This window comes from Thamnophis sirtalis, unplaced genomic scaffold (assembly GCF_051295495.1).
Source record: "Thamnophis sirtalis isolate CommonGarterSnake01/CBP01778 unplaced genomic scaffold, rThaSir2_p1.2 scaffold_3, whole genome shotgun sequence".
NCBI classification, from domain to species: domain Eukaryota; kingdom Metazoa; phylum Chordata; class Lepidosauria; order Squamata; family Natricidae; genus Thamnophis; species Thamnophis sirtalis.
The window spans coordinates 86,034,929-86,058,019 of NW_028261383.1; the positions used below are offsets into that span (position 1 = coordinate 86,034,929).

Consider the following 23,091-nt stretch of genomic DNA (forward strand, 5'->3'; position numbering starts at 1 on the left):
ATTTTAATAACCACTTTAGAAATTGTATATTGTCCAGAATCAATCTGAGTTGGACAGTCATGAAAGTTAAAGCAGGCAGTCCTCAACTTTTGAATGTCACTTAGCAACCATTCAAAGTTCTAACGGACCCTCCAAAAGATACCTGTGACCTTAATTTGCAGTTCTGGTAGCCGCCTCCTCAGTCACATGATCATATTTTGGGCACTCAGCAAGTGGCCCAAATTTACAGATGGTCGCACTGTAAGTTGAGGACTATCTGTACATAATAATTTGAGACCCATGTTTTACCTAGTGTTCTCCACGTGTTGGGCTTCAATTTCAATCAATTAGAAATGTCCGGGGTTTCTGGGAATTTCAAACAGACCAAAAAAGGTGGGGGTTTTATTTTCAATAGAAGAGAACATATATAGCTCAGGGCTGAACTGTGGGGTCGCTTGGCTGTTTGCTGGCAGACATTATGTTCCCCAACTAGATATCAGTGTGAGAACATGCCATTACCTAGTTGGATAATGGTTGGATAATGAAACACCTGCAAGTGAACACTGTATTCAAATACCTAATTCAAAGTTAAGTAAACCCATTGTTTCATCTCTGTATCAATACATTTATTATTTTATCTTGGGGCGTTTAGAAGATTAATTTGTTACATATTTTATTCAATACAAGTAATCCTCTACTTACAACAGTTCATTTAGTGACCATTCAAAGTTACAATGGCATTGAAAAAAGTGACTTGTGTTTTTCAAACTTAGAACCATTGCAGCATCCTCATAGTCATGTGATCAGAACTCAGATGCTTCACAACTGGTTCACATTTATGGCAGTCATGTGATCCAGTTTTGTGACTTTCTGACAAGGAAAGTCAATGGGGAATTCAGATTCACTTAACATATTACTAACTTAACAAATGCAATGGTTCGTTTCATAACTGTGGCAAGAAAAGTCGCAAAATGGGGCAAGCTCACTTAACAAATGTTTCACTTAGCAACACAACTTTTGGCTCAATTGTGGTCTTAATTCGAGGACTACCTGTACTTTTAAAAGGGAAAATTAAAACAAAGAGAAATGTTTCTATCCTTAACTAAATTATAAAGCACAACCAAAACTCTTTGTTATTCCATGCCAAGGAAAATATTTAGATTCAACAATACTGCCTACAAACTTCAGGTCAAACATGCAGAATCAGAATTTAAATGTCTTCAACTTAGTAAAAGCAAACCTCAGAAAAAATATACGCAAGCCAATGAAGATTATATTACATAAGAAATTTTCTCTAGGATTCTATGTGACAGAAATCAATTACTACCTACTAAGATTCTACAGAATCCTGAAATTCAGAAAATCAAGGCCATGCAATTCCTTGAATAATTATTAATGTATTTAAACTTGCTTGAGTAATATGGCAACCAGGCTATCATATTTGTTTCAGAACAATTCAAATTGAGAAGTTGAAAAAAATAAGAGCAAATATTACATTGTATCAATTTGATCAATAGATGGAAATATAGAAACTAGAATAAAAACAAAGTTAGAATGTAAAATCTTTTTCTTGATCCTTTTTTCCATCCGTTAACTCTTATAAATATATTATATGTTACCATTTCTGTGTTCAGAATAGCAAGTAGGTGTACTGTATTTGTTTAAAAACTAAAAACTAAAGAATGCATTAAATCAGTGGCCCCCAACCTATGGACTGCAGCCAACTAGTCGGCCATGAGGTGTTTGCAACAACTAAGCATGCACATCCTCACTTGTCTGAGCACACGTGTGCGCTTCATTTGTGTGACAGGCAGGCACACTCGCACGCAGCTCACACAATTGAATGTGCACATGTACACTTGCTGGCCACTTGTATTCCTCTGCCCACCACAAAGCCAGAAATGTTGGGGAACTCTGCCTAAAATATGCATATACAGTTGCAGTCATTCTACAAATGATTTTTTTTCCACTGTTTTCAAGTAAAATTGGGGAGGGGGGTATCAAAATCTCTCTATCAAAATGCAGTGTATAGTTTATTTTGACTAGGGATAATTTAGGTTTCTTTATTAAGTAGTTCCACAGTTACTCAGTTTCTAAAGTTTTCCAACCATTTGGCTCTGTATTGGCAACAAGGTTGTGTGTCCTAGTTAGGCTGTTTTCCATTGGCAATTTAATTTCTATCAAGATAAAAATACTCCCTTTTAAAAGAAGCAAAAAAAATCCCCCACGATATATTTTTCTCCTAACCCAATCTAGAATATTTTTTTCTTAAATTAAAAGGAAATTCAAATCCCATTACTGTTTACTTTCTTAAGTTTTTCAGGCAGTATGCAAATTGAAGCTTAGATTAGGAACTAACTCAATGAAAATTAAATATTTGCATTGTTTTTATTTTACTAATTAACTATGATAAACTATTATACCATACTTTGTGACTCTTGTAAATTATATTGGGTTGAGAGAGCACCATTGGTCCAAAGTCTCCAGGTGAGTTTTTTAGCGCAATAAGAATTTGAACATTGACCCAGTCCAAGTTAATTACTACATTGAGCTAGTTTAAAAAGCAGCAGACAAATTGCTTTACAAAATGACAGAAATGATTTTAAGTTTAGGGTGGTATTAACCAGAATCCATTTATTATGAATTTTCAAAATACTGCTTAATAGGACCAGCTGAAGAAAAACAAAACACTGCGGCTATTATAAACTTGCAATTTTTGATCAGCATTTTCTTTCAGTGTTTATTTAATACACTTTCAAAAATTCTAACTGAACAAAACCCAAAACATCAATTACTGAAACCTACAAAGTTCAGATTAATTTTGATGCATGCTAGGAGTGGGAAAAAAAGATCTAGAAAGCATGTGGTTTTTAAAAATATATAATTTCTATTATAATTGATTGATCAGTCCATCTTTATATAAACAAGATACTTTTCCCAAGGACTCAAAGTATATTTAAACCAGTTATTACCGTATTTTTGGAGTATAAGACGCACTGGAGTATAAGACATACCAAGATTTTAAAGAGGCAAATTTAAAAAAAAGTTTCTGCACTCTGCAGACCTCCCAAAAAAGGCCCGTTTTTCACGAAAACAGGCCCATTTTTTGTCAAAAGGGCATGAATAGCCTTTAAGAGGCTTGTAGAATGCTCCTAGGGGCTGAGGGGGCAAAAACACCCTGCTTTTTGCTCATTTCTGCCCTCTCCAGCCCCCAGGAGCACTCTGGTTGCTTCATAAAGGCCACACATAGCCATTTTTGCAGAGGGTGGGTTTCAGGAGGCTAAAAATGCTATATTCAGTGTATAAGACTCACCTAGATTTTCAGCCTTTTTTGAGGGAAAAGGTGTGTCTTATACTCTGAAAAATATGGTAGTTAAGCTGGTATTGACACTGTTCTGTTTTCTAGAAAAGAAAAATGACAAGGGGCACACTTGCATATTACACAGCATATTCCTTTCGTAGAAGCAAGGAAGGAATACTTTATTCATGTAAATAAGCAAAAAATTATTCAGAGGCTAAATTTCAGCAAACCAAACACATTCCAAATAAGCTACATTCTGAATCAATTATTTTAAATTGCAATTGTCTTTCAGGTGACATAAAATACAAAATCCTTTAAAGAATAATTTCTTGTTGGCGAAAAAAGTCATATGACAAAAATAATTTATACTTAAAGTGTAACTAAATTTAATGTGCAGTATTTTCTGTATATTTAGTTAACTTTATTTAGAACCATCTGTTACAGAAATCAATTTTAAATATAAAAACTGGAGTAACAAATTATTTAAAATTGACATCAGTTTAAGCTAGTTATCCCACATTGCAATAAAGCTACAATTTTATGGATATAGCGACAAAAATCCTTCAGCTGATAAGTTCGGGTAAGGGCAGCCCAAAAGATAGGGAATTGCAGAATTTAAGTAAGCTATAGATACAGAAGACTGCCACAGAAAAAAATAAAGTCATGGGTGATTTAATAAAGTACATGGATTACATTATTGGAAGTTCGCTTTCTTCTATCCAGGACATGGCATATAAGCAATACTTGACCAGGGTATACAATTTTGTCAGGACGTTACTCATCCTGTCCATGATTGGTTTTCTTTGTTACTTCCTGGGAGGCAGCTTTGCAGTATCCGACGAAGCAGAATAACTAGATTCTGTAATAGCTTTATACCATATAGTGTCAATCTTTTGTTAACTCTCAAGACGCTTTTTTTCTCCCATGTATACAATATGGATTGTGATTAATATATGTGTATATTTGTGTGTGTAGATACGAATGAGTTCACAGAAAAAATGTGGCAATAAATGTTATCTTATCTTATTTCTTGTTTGGTCTAGATCAATGGTTCTGAACAATAACTAAATAAATACTCTGTAGTGGATGAAGTTTGCAGCTGGCTCTCCAGGGAATAGGGGGCCCTGCAAGTGCCAATGCCTCCTCATTAGAAAAGCAAATTATTACAAATTCAGTGAAGATAGTAGAATAGTGACAAAGAGAATACATTTCATTTACTAAGTAGCCACTATTCTGTAGTATAACCTCCCCTCACAGATTTTGGTTCTTCATACCCTGGGTCCTGGCTCTAACCAACAACTCAATAGTTCCTATTGCCACTCCCTATCTTCTAGAGGACACCTTATTTGGCTCCTTCATTTATCCCTGCAATGTGTGAGAAAAAGGGTCTTAAGTAGCCTGCCCTGCCTTTCTGGCAGTTCAGATTAACAGAGTTGGAAGGGACCTTATAGATCATCTAGTCCAACCCTCCTCTCAAGCAGGAGGCTCTACACTATTTCTGACAAATGGCAGTCCAATCTCTTCTTGAAAGTCTCAAATGATGAAGCCCCCTCATCTTCTGAGGGCAAGCTGTTCCATTGGCTGATTGTTCTGTCAGAAAGTTCCTCCTTATTTCTAGGTTGAATCTCTCCTAAATCAGTTTCCATCCATTATTCCTTGTCCAGCCTTCAGGTGCTTTGGACAACAGCTTGACCCTCACTCCTCTCTGTGGCAGGCCCTCAAATATTGGAACACTGCTATCATCTGCCCCCTGGTTCTTCTCCTCACTAGACTAGCCATGCCGAGTTCTTGTAACCATTCTTCATGTTTTGTTTTAGTCTCCAGTTTCCTAATCATCCTGGTTACTCTCCTCTGCCTTTTTTCTAGAGTCACATCTTTTTTTATAGTGTGGTGACCAAAACTGGATGCAGTACTCTAAGTGTGGTCTTACTAGAGCTTTATAGAGTGGTATTATTACCTCATTTGATCTTGATTGTATCCCTCTGTTAATGCAAATTAGGATTGCATTGGCTATTTTGGCAGCCACTGCACACTGCTGGCTATTTAGCTGGATGTCCACTAACAATCCAAGATCCCTCTCACAGTCACTGCTATTAAGCCTGGTCTCACCCAGTTTGTATGTGCAATTTTGGTTTTTCTAACCTAAGTGTAGGACTTTACTTTTCTCTACATTAAATTTCATTTTGTTAGATAGGGCCCAGTATTCAAGTCTGTCAAGATCCATCTGGATCTTGAGCCTATCTTCTAGCGTGTTAGCTATTCCTACAAGCTTAGTATCATCTGCAAATTTGGTAAGTTCCCCTTCTATTCCCTCATCTAAGTTGTTTATGAAGATATTGGAGAGTACTGGGCTTAAGACGGAACCTTGTGGTACCCCACTACTTACTTCCCTCCATGTAGACAGAGACCCATGAAAGACTACTTATTGAATATGGTTTGTCAGCCAGTTGCGAATCCATCTGGTGGTGAAGCTATCTATCCCACTTTTTCCTAGCTTATGAAGAAGTAGGTTGCGGTCTACTTTGTTGAATGTCTTGCTGAAGTCTAAGAATATTATGTCCACATATTTCGCTGGTCTACTAATTTAGTCACTATGTTAAAGAATCATCTGTTTTTAATAAACCTGTGCTGGCTGCTAGTTATTATTTTATTTGTTTCTAGGTGTTGGCAGATCTGTTTTTTTATTATCTTTTCTAGTATCTTCCTGGGTATTGATGTTAGGTTGATTGGTCTGTAGTTTCCTGGGTCTGGTTTTTTCCTTTTTTGAAGATGTGAACCACATCAGCTCTTTTCCAATCCTCTGGTAGTTCTCCAGTGTTCCAGGATTTTTGAAAGATGCACAGTGGTTGTGAGATGACATCTGCCAGCTTTTAGAACTCTGGGATGTAATCCATCAGGTCCTGGTGATTTGTATTCATCAAGATCAAACAGGTGTTCTCTTACTATTTTTTTTTTGCTTATTTTAACTTTTGTTTCCAGTCTGCTTTTTACAGTTCTGTTTCTGGTAAAGGTTCCCCTCGCACAAAGGTACTTGCCATTCCCGACTCTAGGGGCCCTGCTCATCTCAGTTTCAAAGCCAAAGAGCCAGCACTGTCCGAAAACATCTCCAGGGTCATGTGGCCAACATAACTAAATGCTGAAGGCGCACAGAATGCTGTTACATTCCCACCAAAGTGGTTCCTATTTTTCTACTTGCGTGTTTACATGCTTTCAAACTTCTAGGTTGGCAGAAGCTGAGACAAGTAACAGGAGCTCACACCCGTTATGCTGCACTAGGGATTCAAATCACTAAACTGCCAACCTTCTGATGGACAAGTTCAGAGTCTTAGCTACTGAGCCACCGCACCCCTTTTTTGTTTCTGGTAGGTTGGGCTATAGTATCTTTTTATGTGAAGACAGATGCAATGAATGAGTTAAACAAATCTGCTTTCTCTCTGTTGCCTGTTACTTCCTTGCCATCTTCTCTCTTTAGTGGACCAACTGTTTCCTTGATATTTTTTATTGTTATTTATGTGTTGGAAGAAACTTTTTTTTATTATTTATCTTTAACTTTTGTTATGTCTTTGTTAATTCTGAGCCTTTGCTTTCCTGACTTGTCTTTGCAGATTCTGGCTATCTGCTGATATCCTGCTTTAGTTACGTGTTCCTCTTTCTATTTTTTCTACTTGTCCTTTTTATCTTTCAATTTGTCAGAGAGATTTTTGTGCAGCCATGCTGGTTTCTTCTTGGATTTCTTGTTTTTCTTTTGCAGCTGTATTGCGCTGGTATGGGCTTTTATGATCATATTTTTCAGTGTTTTTCAAGATTCTTGAGTTGTTTTTTCCTTTAGGATTTTCATCCAAGGAATCTTTACCAAGTTCTCTCTAAGTTTATTAAAATCATTTATTTTAAAATTTGGTATTATTATGTTCCATTGCTTGTGTTTGCGTTATGTTGAATTCCAGTATGACATGGTCACTCTCACCCAAGGTTCCTGTAGTTTCAACTCCATCATTTCTTCTCAGTTTGTAAATATTAAATCCAGTATGTCTCTCTAGTTCCCTCCTCTACCTTTTGGAAAACAAAGTTGTCAGCTAGGTTAGTTAGGAACCTATTAGATTTCTCACTTGGTGCAGAATTAGTTTTCCAATTGCTATCAGGGTAATTGAAGTCCCCATTACTACTGTAGTGTGTTTCCTATCTATTTTTTCTGCTTATTAAAAGGTCAAAATATAATTGCAAGACTAAGTCACCTAACACAAATTCTTATAGACTTTTTTTTTTAACCAACTTCTTCAGAAATAAAACTACCTGAAGCATCTGTCCCTCTGCTTCACTTTTTATGGGCTTTCTGCTTCCAGAGAATTCCGGTAAGCTTCAATTTTGAATCTAGAGATGATAAACGGTAGAATCCGTTTGGTCTTCATCTGTTCCTTCTCCAGTTCTTCCCCAAAATTTAAAATAATCAAAAACATTTTTTTTTGTCAGACAAAAAAATTAGTGTATCTTCTGTGTACATGACAGAAAAAGTACTTCACCCATGGAAGTTGTGGGTTCTATGTCTGGCATTAGAGGCTACATTTGCAATATGTTTCTCAATCACAGTGCTCCTTGCAAGCAGGTAGATGAAGGCAAACCAATCCAAGACTGCAGGAATGAGATGTGATCTTAATTCTTATTTATTTGTCCCATGTTATTCTATTCATTCTTAGAATTAAAGTACATGTAAATGTACATTGCATAAAACTTAGAGTTGTTTTAATCTCAATGGATTTGGTCAATACTTCCTGACCTCAAAGCAAATATTTTAAAATGTCAGTCAAGTTCTTCTACTGTATATCAGTTTGTTTATCCACAGCAATATTAAATTATAAGGCTATGCATACTTCTAAACGATTCTTAAGAGGTCCTTCAAAATATGAGAAGCACATTTATTCAAAGCAGACACATTTTTCAGCCTCCATATAAATCTGTAAAAGATAAAGATGTGGTTGATTTAATGAATGTTAGTTGAATCCTCCCATGCATTCAAATATAATTAAAGGAGAACACAGAACCTGGGATCTCAAAACTATTCATAGTCACTGTCTTATATTCGGCACTCAAAAGCTTTTTCAAAAAAGGCAAGTAAATGAAATAGCCTTTGAAGTTTGGTGCCATCACTAAAGGCAAAATACATCTCTTTGACAAAAAAATAATTATATACTCCTGATTTCAAATAATGCATCTAATAAAGCTGCCCAAATATTTTGCCTTTAGACTTGCTACCATTTAGGTGAAAAAATAAACAATTCACATATATTCAGTAGTATTTTTCCAAAAAATGGATTTCAAAATCTGTTTTCACTGTAACAATTTCAGGATTGATATTATCTTTCCTTAATATCAATTAATAATTTCTTGAATTACAATATTGCTTGTGCGTTGTCCAAAAAGCCATATTCCAGAATAGATATGTTAAGTACATAAGAATATTGTTATATACCAAGAGACCTATCCTTCTGGTTTAATTTATACTAAGGCATACATTATCAATTACATACTACAATGTACTAAAAATAAAAAGGGGTGGATAGATTAATGCAACTTTTAGAATTCGTTTAAAAATAACTCATTTTTTTACTGTCTAAAATCAGTAAGGCACTCCATAACATTCATCTTACCTGCTTTAATAGCATTGATTTAAAAAGATAAATATTAATTTAACTTAAACATACCTCAAGGAACCATCATTACTGACACCTGGATCTTTTATCATGTAACAGAAAACTCATAGCCACATTTTAACTCCCCTCTCCCTTACTATTTAATTTCTATTCTATGTAACTCAGTGGGCACTTGAAGAAATCAAAACAATTTTAGGCTTTTCATCAAATTCAAAATGCATAATCAACTATGGTTAATGCATTATATTTCACATTCTATATCAAATATTTACTAGGAATGTTTAAAGACAACAGTGTAACAAAGAAACCATATGGAACTATATTGTCATTGCTTTTGTCAGGTGCAAGAAATCAGGAAGCAGGATTATTCAAATGACCCTTCCAAGGTACTTCTAAACAATAATCTGAACTATTAGCAGTAGATAAATTGGCAGTAGATAAAAATCAAAGGAATTTAAAAGGATCTCTTGTGGGTGCAAAGGGACTTCAAACTGATGATGTTCTTGACCTCTCCATCACGCTCAGCCTGGTCATCTCCTATATCTTTTTAACAATAGTAACAGAATCTCTTCAAGAGAATATTTTTTTAATTTGAATTTATAAGCCCAAATTGTCCATCAAGGATGGGACATGTAAAGATGAAGGTCCTTTTGCACAAAGGACTAGACCAAATTTTCTTATACACTGCATTTTCTAAACTTTTATATAGCAGAATATATTTAGATTATTCTTAAACAATATATGTTGGTAATCTCCATTGCTCGTTTATCAGCAAAATCAGATGTCTGGCGGAAAATTTACGCCTGAACACAGAGAACCTGTTCAGTTAGGTAGCAAGATACTAGCTTTCTGTTCCAACCGACAGTAAAATCCAGTAATCTACAATAGGTTCATTGGGATGGAAAAAAACCTTCAGAAATGTGAAGGCATTTGGGTGCATGTATGACCAATATAATGTATCCACCCCACGATTGCAGAAAAAGTTTAAAAGTATTACTGGACTGTTGAATTTGATTAGAGCTGATCAGATCTTATCATTTACTGTAGTCAAAAAAGGAAAGTTAATTTAATATTGTTTATGGTAAAACTACAGGGGAGTGAAACTTCATTTTCTTAATCCCTAATATTTATTATGCTTCCACTGTTATTGCACAGCTATTTTTTTTTCAAATTATAATTTGTAACTTAAAACCTGTTTCTATTATTCTGTTGCTTGCAGCAAGTTATCTGTTGAAAAACAAACTGACACAACAAATATAGTGATGCATCAAAATAATATAGTGGCTAATTACAAATTTTAGAATATTATGGTCACCAATTATGATAAACAATAAATATTGAATAAGATGCAACTGGCTAAATTCCCAATCTGTACTGTCATAAGTTATACTTTATAGACCACTGGCTGATTTTACATATCTAAGACAAAATGAAATAAGCCATATCATGGCTTGGCACAAGGTACATAAACCATGCCTTCCTATATTAAAATATACTTCTTGTGTTTTGGTTTTTTTGTTCTAAATATTTGTGATTCTAGCTATACATTTTATTTCAATCAAACTAAAGCTATATATACATACAATTTTTTCCCTCTCCAGCAACTTGCACATTATTGGAGGCAAAAAGTTGTCTGTTCATACTATGCGAGATCAAAAAGCAATTCAACAATGTTCATTTTTCTCTCTCTTGAGTATAATATACAGATACTGTACTAGAATTACAGAAATAACTATTTAGAATTTAACATGAAAGAAAAAAGGAGTTAAGCAATATTCTGATCCCTTGTAATAGACTCATGTTTAGAGCACTAAAAGTATTTTTTCAGGAAACAATCAACAGCCTAATACCAAGAATGCAAGAATCTACTACACTCTAATTTTAAATATGCATTGGAATTGTAATAATTATGGCACAAAACACTTAAACATTTGTAAATCTTCTAAGAATTTGCAATTCTTTGCAATGAAATCTTGCAGACATTTTCAACCTCATAATATTTCGACCAACTTTGGGTAAGATAACACAGGTGATAAGAGTCTAAAATGAGAAGCCCTTTTCTCTTAGTAGGGAGTCAGTCGTTTTCCATGGGAATTTTAATCCCTTTGTAGGCAGTTCACAGGTTACACCCATGCACTTGGTGACTGTTCAATGAACGGCAAGGGGACTTACAATAGGTCCTCCTATTTCCTGCCATCAATGTCTCTGTGGTCATATGATTGCAATTTCTGACATTCCATGCAGACTTCCCACAAGCTAACTCAATAAGGAAGCTATGATCACAGGAGGCCTTTTAACAACCCCTGTGGTCCTCATTTAACAGCAGCAACTGGGACTAGTGGAATTGCCATCACTAAGCAACATGGTCATGCAACACCATGCTTTTGCTCGTGTCACTTAAGAGATTGAGTTTCTGGTGCCAATTGCTATTGTATCCTGAGGATCTGCTCTAGAATAAAGATAATTATTTAATGTATATTGTTTGTTCAGAATTAAATAGTATATAGAATTTAAAATATTTTCATTTTATGTTTGAATTGCTAAATGCAGAACTGTACACAAGGGATTATTTTTAACTCTGACTCTTAACAGTAGCAGCCAATGTGACCTACACCGACTCTTACTAGAATAAACTTGCCACTGCAGCCATACTATTTAGCCTATTATATTACTTCGAAGTAAAATCTTTGACATAACTGGCAAAGCAATGTAAACTGAATTATTTCAAAATCACTTTAGTGTGCATTTCCAAACAGTTTGTGTTTTGACCTATTTTCTTTCTCTCAAGAACTGGGAAATCAAATATCTATATTTTTAACCAGGCTAGTATAGTTTTTTTAATTTTCACACCACCACAGATGCAGAATTAAAAGAACACTTTAGTAAGTTATTACATTTGCAATACCAAAGGTAAAGGAGATACAAATATCAATCCTACAACATATAGCATTCAGTTCATGCCTACAAACTCCAATTTCTTCCCAGAAGTGTTCACAGTTCCAAAGCAAATTAAAATATTCTAACTAGGAGTCTTGGAAAATGCTACAGAAATAAACAAGTCCAAGTCTAGAATCCAGTGATATTATGCTAAAGTTAATAAGAAATTTCCATTTCATAAATAAATGTAGCCCAAATAGTTTTTTCTTGTTTGAAAACTAGGACACACCTTCACAAAACAACCACTGCAAGCATAAGATTATAAAATTAGTTTCCCAAGTATCAACAACTGCAATATTCTATAAGAGATATCACTTTCTTCTCTTAGATCTTTTATAACTAATGGAAAAATAGAAAAGCAAACCGAGGGAGTGCAAGGAACAATCCCTGAAATAATGTTTAGTAAAACCTTTTGGAGGAATACTTATAGGTATTGTAGTCCTCTACTTACGAACATTTATTTAGTGACCACTCAAAGTTAAAATAGCATTGAAAAAAAGTTACTTACGACCCACATTTACGATCATTGTAGCATTCCCATGGTCACATGATAAAAATTCAGGCACTTGGCACTAATATGTCTTTATGATGGTTGCAGTACCCTGGGGTCATGTGATCACGATTAGCAATCTTCCCAGCCAGCTTCTGACAAGTCAATGGGGGAGCTAAATTAATTTAGCAACCGTGTGATTCACTTAACAATTGTAGTGATTTGCTTAACAACTATGGCAAATAAGGTCATAAAATGGGGCATGATTCATTTAAAAATAGACTTGCTTAGCAATGGAAATGTTGAGATACAATATGATTGTAACTCAAGGATCAACTGCAATGTATTTTTATCACAAAATCCCATTTTTCTTGCTTTTGTAATTCAGTATAAAATAAACTGATTTTTTTTTCTTTTTATTAAACAGCAATTTTTCATTTTGGAAAAATGAAATCCTGTAATATTCACAATAGGAATAATTTTCAATTATAACTGCCCCATTTAAAAACATAAATAAAATCAGACAAATGTTCCCAGTAATACAAATTCATTACACAGCTTGATTACACACAAGCAGAAAAAAACCTAACCCAGCATAAAGCCTCATTCTACTTCTGTTATGCTGCATAGGGCCATAAGAATTTTATTCCAATTCAACAAGCACATGTTTTTCCTATCCTGATCGCATTCATATTAACAGACTGCATTCTACATATTGAACATACCATAATGTTTGCCACTTGCAGTGAAACTGAATGTAGAAGACAAATGCATTGCAATGAAGAGCATGGCCAAAGAACATAGGCCCTAGCAATGCAGGCCCGCAACCAGTGACCTATGGTGGATGGTGTTACCTTCTTCCCCATGGATGTCGGTTGAAAGGAAACATAGATTCCCCCTGTCTGAAGGAGGCGGTTCTCCTGATTCTCCTGCTGTCTCTACGGAAAGCTCATCTAACAACCAAGGTATGCCATCACCATTCCCGAGGATGACTAGGTCTCAGGCAAAAATTGGGCAAGATGACCTCCTGGACCCTATGGAACCAGGAGTTGACTTTGGGGGTGAAGGCTGGAGCCAACTGCATGACTCTGTTCAGGTGGAAAATACACAAGTCCTCCCTCAAAGAGAGGCCGCCAGTTCGGAAATCCTCCTGGCAGAGGTGATAGCCACAAGGAAGGCGACTTTGAAGATTAGAAGCCAAAGACTACTTCAATGACTCGAACAGAGGAGAAGTGACAGCCTGTAGAACAGCGAATGGTCCCAAGTAGGATATCTATGTATCATAGGTGGCTTAAGATTAGTCACCCCCTTCAGGAAACTGTGAACCCTCAGGTGGTGGGCAAGAGACTGCTAATTTGTCATATTTCAAAATTGTGGACAAAACGGCCACTTGCCTGCGGAGAGTGTTATGGGATAGTTCTCTGTTGAGTCCCTCCTGAAGGAAATCCAAAATGTGCGGGGCTGACATCAAGTGGGAACTATCTTCCCCTTGGCGCACCATCGGCAAAATGCAGCCCAGGTTGCATTGAAGATGCAATTTGTAGAAGGCTGTCTGGAGGCTTGTATGGTTTGAATCACCTTGCTAGACAGGTGATCTGCCCTCAGGATATCCCTCTCAAGTGCCATATGGTCAACTGGAACCACTGAGTGTCTGGATTCTCCAGGGCCAGAGGCCACAGGGAGTGAAGAGTGTTGGTTTCTTCAGCCCTTGCAATGGGAACCGGGAGAAGAACCATGGCAGATAGGTGTTCTCCGGTCTGGCAAACAGGTTCACAGTTGTTGGGAAAGGTTTGGATGCAGGCTCCATTTGGATTGGTTGATGATGGTTCTGCTCAACCAGTCCGCCTGTAGCTTGGTGGTTTCTGAATGTGCTCCGCCTGTAGGGAGAGGATGTGCTTCTTCGCCCAGAGACCAATATGCTCCATTTCCGGAATGAGTGCCCTTGAACGGGTGCCCCTGCCGGTTCACATACACTTTGGCCGCCACGTTGTCTATGAGCAACGTAACATGTTGGCCGGATACCTATCCCTGGAAGTGGTGAAGCACCAAATGCGCTGCTCTCAGTTCTAGCCAGTTGTTGTGTTGCAGGTCCTCCAGTGACGACTGACCCTGAGTAACCAAGGACTGCAGATGGGCTCCCAAGCCAGAGAGACTGGCATCTGACATTATGCTCACATGGCTCAGTTCTTTGAACAGGCATCCTCTTTCTATGGCTGGTGATGTCCACCACTCCAGGGAATGACTCACCCTCAGAGGGACCCGGACCTTGGCGTTGGAGATGCTGCTCCTGGATCTCTGATGCACGATGTTCCCGGGAGAGATAAACTTCGCAGATCTCTATGTTTATCCCTTCTCCCAGATGGAGAAGCCTGGTGTTGGGTATCATGTGACTTTTTTCCATGTTTATGGAAAACCTATTTCTCTGGAGGACCTGGACCGTGAGCTGGAGACCTGCCTTAAACGGGGACAACTGGATGAGGATGTCGTCCAGGTAACATTGAATGTCCAGCAAGTGCTGGATATTGGTTTCTATCAGTGCTCTTTTCATGTTGTCTCTGGGAATGGAGCACCAGATGAAGCGTCTCGGGGGTATGGAATAGAATTCTAGAGTGAGGAAGTCTTACTGTTTGCAAAGCCCAGATGTCTGTAGTGATGTCTTGCAATTAACTGGCAAATAGTGCTAATCGACCGTCAATGAGATGACCAGATTGAAAGTCACTTAGAGCGGCAAAAGGGCCGGTTGTTAGACCCCTGAAAGGGCTGCCTGACCCTATCTCTAAAGATTGACCTGTCCTGAGGTCGGTCAATACTCTGGGGGTATGGTCTTTGATAAGAGGGGGTGTTGAACCCTGTCTCCAGGGCCCAAAAGGACTGCGATAGTAGGGGATAGTCCTTCACTCCGCCCTCCTGTACATGTAAGGAAGAGCCTTCCTCATATCCTTACCCTCAACTAGGATAGGGTCTAGTGCAGTGGTTCCCAAACTTTTTCAGTCCACCGCCCCCTTGGTGCTACAAACTGATCCTCAGTACTCCCCACCCAGTGGTGGAAATCAAATTTTTTATTACCGGTTCTGTGGGCAGGGCTTGGTGGGCGTGGCTGGGGGGGTCATGTGACTGGATGGTTTGCATGATGGAAGGAAGATAGTAATAGTAAAATTCAAAACTGTAACAATTGCACATTTATTCAAAATCCAATTTAAAAACCTTTTTAGTTAATTCAACAAAATTGTTAAACATGATCTAGTGATACCAAATTTTCAAAGTCTGATAGTCATTTATCAAGAACCTTAGTAACTTCGTAAACTCAGTAAATTTAGTAACTACTTCACTGTTCAGTAAATTCTTAATGTGATGAATGGGCTTGATGAAGCGTTAGACTTAGCAATCAGCAATGAAATGTTGTATGATGCACGCAAACCATCAGTGTTTTGTTGGGAAGCATTGTAAAACGTGTGACGGTGTTGGGCGCTTTTGCAAGTTGTCACAAAGTGATTGAAAAAACTTAGGTTCTTGTCTGCCTTGTCAGGATGTGCCTTCTTCCAATGTTCATTCAGTCTGGAAGGCTTCATTGCCTCATTAGAAAATACTTTTTCACATAGAAGGCACCGTGGCAGCTGCTGGTTTGATGGTCCTGGTATAAATCCATAGTTCAGATATTCCACACTATATTGTCTACATTTCTTCTTTGATTTTTCTGCTTCTGCCATTTCTGCTCTGAAAATCAGAATACTTACAATATGTGTGTGTTCACATCTGGCTTAAGGCTTTGCTAAGTGAATAAATAAACCCTACCAACTCCCTGCCTGCCTTCTCTGTGCAAATAAACCAGGATGTTGCTCTTTACTCTGCAGCAAAGCAAGGATTCTGGAGCTTGATGTCTACAGAGAGATTCTCAGTAATCCAGGTCATGGTTGTCCCAAACATATATATCACTAATGCAGTTTCCTATCTCTTCCATTGACATAATTAACACCTTTTCATAAGTAAAGTTCAGTTGTGTCTCTCACCTCTCTTCCACTTCTCTCTCCCTTTCTCCTTTCCTCTTTTCCTCTTTCTCTTCCTCCCTCCTTCCTCCCTTTCCCTCCCTTTCTCCTTCCCTCTTTCTTACTCTCCTCACTCTCCATATTTCTTGCTTTCTCTCACTCCTCCCCTCACTTCTTTCCCTCTCACTTCCTTCCTCCTTTTCTTCCTCTCTCCTGAATTCCTCCCTTCCTCTCTCCTTTCATTTCTCTCACTCCTTCTCTGTCTTCCTCCCTCCTCCCTCTCTCCTCCTCTCCTTGTGAAAAAAGAAATAGCTTGGCAAAAAAGAAAAACTTTTTCCCCTCCTCCTGGCTGCTCTGTTGCCCCCCTCCCCGCCCTGGATTTTAAACTGAATCCTAGGCTCAGCTGTGCAAGGGAGAGCCCAGACGGAGGGAAATAGCTTGGGAAAAGAATAGATACCTTGCTGGGGCGTGGGGGAGGTAGCTAGAATAGAAGCGAAGGAAGACTCACCGGGCAAAGATCTGCTGGGCTGCGTGGTTGAGATAAGCGAGGAAACCAGGGAGCAGCAGCAACAGCACCGGTGCCTCTACGCAGGCGAGGTAATGAAAAGGAATGGGAGGGGAGGGGGTTGAGGGTGGAAGCCAGTCAGTGGTGCATTTTACTGGTTCTCCGAACTGCCCATAATCTATCCTACTGTTCAGGAGAACCGGTCAGAACCGGCTGAATTTCACCCCTGCCGAACGTGCTCAGTGACTGGCGGCCAACAGAGCCCCAGGCAGAATTGCACCCTGGAGGGGGCAACCTCCAGCACTCCACTGCCACCTCCCATGCCTCTTAACGCCCCCCTGCCACCCCCTTGCCTCTTAGCGCCCCCCTAAATCATCCCTCCACCCCCCAGGGAGCGGCACTGCCAACTTTGGAACCATTGTCCGCTGCTGTGGGAGTAAAGGTGACTGCTGGGGCAGAAAGCCCAGTAGCAGAAGCAGGCTCCGATGCTGCAGATGCTAGCCAGGAGAGGGGAGCAAAATCCTCCTCATAAGAGGCTGCCTGAAAGGCATGCATCTCATTGGTATCATTAGATGACCAAAATTCAGTTGGCTATCTTCCAGAATCTGCAAGGGCAGTTCTGTCTCCAACGGGCAGGAAACCTCAGGCCTGCTCACTAGAATTCTAGAAACCCTGTCTGCTACTGCCTGCTTCTGGGCCTTGGAGAATTGTTTTCCCAATGCCCTTTGCCTCTTTGCATCTTTCTCAGAAGCTGATGAAGCCCTCCTTGAATCTGGGCCTGGGACTTGTTTGAAGGCCCCCTTGAAGATGACCTTTGGTGCCTTGGGGAAGGTTCAGCCTGGCTGCTGCTTACAGGCAAAGAACGGCCCGCCATTTTGCAAATGATTCGATAATTAGTGATACTTAATTTTCCCACTCTAGTTGCAATTCAAATTTGGGGCAAATCCCAAGCCTGGGAAGACCCCCCCCCCCCTCAATATAATGCTGGCTAGTAGATCCAAGAAAGGTTCTGCCTCTCGAACGAATCGAGGTGGCTGCAATAACTCACTGTGAATGCCAGCAATAAGAAATTATGTGAAACAAACAACACAGTTTCCAAGCGCAACAAGAGATGCGGAACTTGGAGCAGATGTCAAAGCCTCAGTCCTGCAACAATTCTAGGAAGCAATTTTAGGAAGCGTGGAGGTGGCAGCAACTGAAGACGCAGGCTGCAGGCAACTAAGAGCCCGAAAGAGTAAGGGTCGGCTTCAATTGAGATGCCGCTCCCTCAGGCCGTGAAAACGGCGTTGGTGCTCCCTCCAAGCCACTGGAAAGCCTCTGACGTTGCTCACACCGCAGCAATTAGCTAATTAACACTGCCTCTCTGTCTCGTTGGGGGGGGGGAAGCCCCCTGTTCAAATGAATCCCTTTGCTGTTTTTTTCGAGCTTTTGTGTCGCTAATTAGAAGACTCCAAGCATGGAGAATGATTAAACGTGTCTCTCTAGCCAGACTAAGAAGAAAAAACTGGGCTCAGCAAAGAGGAAGAGGTGTGACCAAAGCTTTTACTTCTCAGTCTCTGGCCAAATAGACAGAAGATAACCCATGCTTGGACTCTCCAAGCAGCACACAGTAGAATCAGGCATTTAAGAAGTACAACATTTGAATTAACGATAATGGAGAGAGAAAATTTGTTATCTAAAAACTATAACTTGTCAAGCACAAAGGATCAGGACCCTGTATTAAGTTGTAGCACAGATTTATTTAAACCTATACACAATAATCTAGGCAACTAAGGTTCAACACCAAATTGGCATCAGATAAGGATCAACATAATTCAGGAGTAGATGGACTTTGAACTGTTTGTGGGAACATGACTCTAAACTGATGATGTACTTAACTCCGCCCCCGCCCAGCTCTGCCTCCTTTTCTACAATATTATTGTAGAAAATTAATATATTATTGTATAATATTATTCATGCTTAAACATAAAACAGGCGAGCTGGATACATGATTTAGAAGACAATATTAGATTGGAAACATGGTAATGTTTTGGATGTCACTGCTATAATTATCAGGCAATTATTCTGATAGGAATTATTTTATTTTTACATTTTTTTAATATAGTAAAGTTGATTGTGGTTTCAATCTTCTTTGGTCAAGACCTGTTTAAATGAATGTCACTTGATAAGCAGTTTTGTTCTTTATTAACTAACATCATTTACACATTGATTTCAATATCCAGACACTATAGATAAATTTCCCATTTGTCCCAATGATCTAACCCATATCACATATTTTCATTTGTAAAATTTATAAGCCACCCATCTTACCACAGGGCTTGAATATTATGCATTATAATACATATCACTCTATACCAAATTCTGTGAGCTAGAAGAGGAAAAACAGCACAATTTAAGAAACTTTTTAAAAATCCCAGAAAATAAGGATATCTGGGGCTATGGTTCAAAAGTTAAACTAATTATGAATAATCATTTAAAAGTCCAAGATCGCTATAAACAAAAATAAGTTTTATTTTATTTATTTGAATTTTTTAGCAATCCAAGTCCAATGGACTTTGCATAGCCTACAAAACTAGAGAAAACATAAAATCAAATAAGGGACAGTTCAGATTCAAACAATCTTATAAACAGTCAAATTAAACAAAACAAAACATCAATCCCAAGCCTTGTTTTCAAAGCTTTCTGAAAAAGTCCTTATCTCTGGGGTGATGCTGTTCCAGAGAAGGGGGACCTGGAGTACACCCACTCTGCCAGAACTAAATACTGCCTACCTGTGAAGAAACTCTGTCAACAGTAGATACTCTAAGATACAAAAAGACAAGCTTGTTAAATAGTTTAAACTAAACCTACCAATAGCATTACAGTGAATAAGGTAATGAATTCAAACAAGAAAAGTTTGTTTTTGCAATTGCTTATATTTTGAGAGCTCCAGTTACAGAGATGATTTTTTTGTCTTTCATGACTATGCCAGTTTACAAGCCTTCCAGTGATTTGTCTTGTATTTATGTTCTCATTATAAAAATATCATAAGGTAAAAGAAAAGGAAAAAGCACAGTAGCTCATTCAGTGCCAATGCTACCCAAACTTTATTTTGGATGCACACGATATCGTATGTTCCTAGATATTGCTGTACCAAATACTAGTTTTACCAGATGCTTTTTCTTCTCATATTAGCAAGATAACAAATAGGACATTTCAACTATCATAAAATTTATAAACTGAATACCCAGAAAAAATGCACTCCCACACAATGGTATAGAGAATCTACTTAAAAATCCAGTAGCAGTCTTTAAAGACCTGATATTTAAGAATAAAACCTACAAATTGTTCACTATAAACTAATAAACTTTTCAAAATCAAGCTTATCAAGTTTCAGAAAGAAACTTACAACAACTGAACTTAGAAGAGTTTAGAAAGCTTCACAAAATATAAGATACAAGAGATGGATAGGGAAAGATGAATTTATTGTTCACAACTGGAAATCCTAGTCACAAAAGGGAGATACTGAGAGAACCGATTCCGTTAAGAGTTGGAATTGTTGTTTTGTAAGGGGGAACCTTTTTCCAATGGGGATGCAGTCAAAAAAAATATTTACCTTGGAAGACCACATGGCACATGGCTAGTAAGATCAAAACAATTTACTCTTTTGTGAAACACAAAGACTGCAAAATTCTTTGCTGCAAGCTTAAAAAAATTGTCCCTAAAATTTCTTTTGCTCAAAATCAGACATTTTTGCTAACAAATCATACTTACCAGTTTTACAGACAGTTAAGCTATACAGCTGATTTATTCGTAAAATTTATTAGCCACACATCTCACTCCACGGTAACTTTACCAAAGCTTACTCATTAAGTAAATAATTTTAATTAAATAAAAGTTTACACCAAAGTAAACTACAGAGGTTTAATTAACAGCAACCATTTCTTTGCAAATACAGGATATGCAAATACAGGAAGATAGCAGACAGTGTCTACAGAGCATAATGTCTATTTAAAACAAGAACATCTTTCTGAAATTTTTGTTATTACTTTAATCTGGTACGATTGATTTCTGTTCTTGGAAAAATAAGGATGCAGATTTAGTAATCTCTCAAAAGCTACTTTTGAAGATAATCTAGAACATGCAGCACTCGGAAAATAGCAGTCTCCCATAGTATATTTGTGGACTATACAGCCTGGAATGTCAGAAATGATAACATCTTCCAGTGTTCAAGTCAGTGATCTAGAACAGGGTCCCCAACCTTTTGGACCTCAGGCACCACTAAATTCATAATTTTAAATGCCGTGGACCATTAATATGATCTGCCTAAAGACTGGCTGGGTGGTCGTGGCTATGTTGTCGTGTGACTGGATGGGCCTGGCCAACTTGATGTCACATCGAGGGGTGCCTCACCAGCCTCTATTCACCCCTCCCCTCCAAGCCACTCCTCACCTGCCCGCCCAGGGTCCTTAGGGCCCCAACAGGAAGCAGTTGTTGGAGCTAAGCAGCCATCATGAGAAAGGGTTGGCAAAATAGCTGGGTCAGTTCAAATTGGATCTGACCGAGAAGGAGGCTTGGCAGAAGCACCTCACTGAGGACTATGAGCATAGGCTTTCCAAGCAGAGGGAAGACCTGAGGGAGTGCAAAGCCAGGTACCAGTGCCTGGGGCTCAGCGGGTTGAGATGGTCAGCCAGTTCCAGGCCGTGCTACAGTAACTTCAAATGGTCACTAGAGGAGTGGTCATTCAATGAGGATTACTTCTAAACCAATTTTTCTATAAACACACACAAAACATAAAGCATGGTTTCTCAATACATTGGGTTCAAAAGTTTTGCTCAACTATTTTGGACCAGTCCTATGTAAGCAAAAACCAAACCCAGCATATTTTAGTTGTTCCAGGTTTTGGCCAAAACAATATCCAGAAGAACCCAGAAGTGATTGTATGACTTTTAACAAGTAAAACTGGAGGCCCATCAGACCTTTTCGCTCCTCTGCATGGCTATCCCATCATCCTCCAATTTTTACACCTTCAATCCCCACCTCTCCTTGAAGCAGCATGTCCTAAATTCAAAGCAAGATATATCCCACCTTCACCTAATCTCCCCAGGACCTCCTCCTGTCGTGTGTGTGTGTGTGTGTGTGTGTGTGTGTGTGTGTGTGTGTGTGTGTGTGTGTGAGAGAGAGAGAGAGAGAGAGAGAGAGAGAGAGAGAGAGAGACTATCAGAAAACCTCTCAGCCTTGACTTTAAAAACACCAGAAACATCAACTTTCTCCATAGTGAGGGGGGAGGAGTATCCAGGATGGGTGTTGACTTTGTCCTCTCATGATTGGATGAGTCAGATAAGCTCTTTGGGTAACGCCCCCTGGCCAGCAGGACTACCCATTCTTCTGACTCATCTCCTCAAGGAAAAGTTGCACTACTCAGTAACTCCAGTAATTTACAAAGGAGTAAGGAAAATAAACTTGGATCCGGCGAATCCTGCCTCCCTTCATCGAACACAGCCTCCTCCTGCAAGGACTGGATTGCCACAAGCCCCCTGGGGCGGCACGCTGCCCTGGCCACTGAGTGAGACGGAGTCACTCAGGGAGGACAATTGCCGGGCAGGCAGGAGGAGAGGGCAATATGCTTCCTAGAAGCAGCCCTTAATGCAGAGGCTAATCAGGAGCAGAAGCGCTCCTCTGCTCCCCTCGGGTTGAGCCACGAAGCTGGCTAAAATACCCTGGAACACCTGTGCTGGCAGCCGACAAGGTGAGTGCCGGAAAGGCTTAAAAAGAGCTGCGGAAGACAGGGGAGAGAGCTGCAGCCATGGCAAGCCTGCAAAGGCAAAAGCCATTTCCATGTGCTCCAGCAAGGAGGAGCCGTTTGAATTTGGAGCCGGGGCCATCTTGAAACCACATGGTCCAAGATGGCTGCCCCCAGCAGCTCAGAGCCTCAACTCTCAGCCCTCCAGCCACAACCGGAGGCTTGTGGAGCCCTTGAAAGGTGAGAAACCATCGCAGAGGCATTAGCCAAGGGCGGGGGATGCAGCAAAGGGCCAACAGGAGGCTTGTTAAGGGAGTTAGAGGCAGGCGGTGGATCCCCCCCCCTACTTCCTAGATGAATCAAGACTGCACGAAACCCCCCCCCCCAACCTGAGAACTCCTCACCTCCCAGAGGAGGATTCCCTTCGGCTTGGTGCTTCAGAAATCCTGCCTAAAAGCCCGTTCTCTCCCTTTCTAACTGCATAGTAACAGGAAAAGCCCCCCCCCCACCCTTAAGGACACTCCCCTTT

At 39.1% G+C, this 23,091-nt stretch overlaps 1 protein-coding gene across 3 annotated transcripts in view; it reads right to left on the reverse strand.

Moving 5' to 3' along the window:
* LARP1 (La ribonucleoprotein 1, translational regulator) overlaps positions 1–23,091 on the reverse strand; it is a 96,348-nt gene that overhangs the window by 55,689 nt on the left and 17,568 nt on the right. The window lies entirely within an intron of this gene.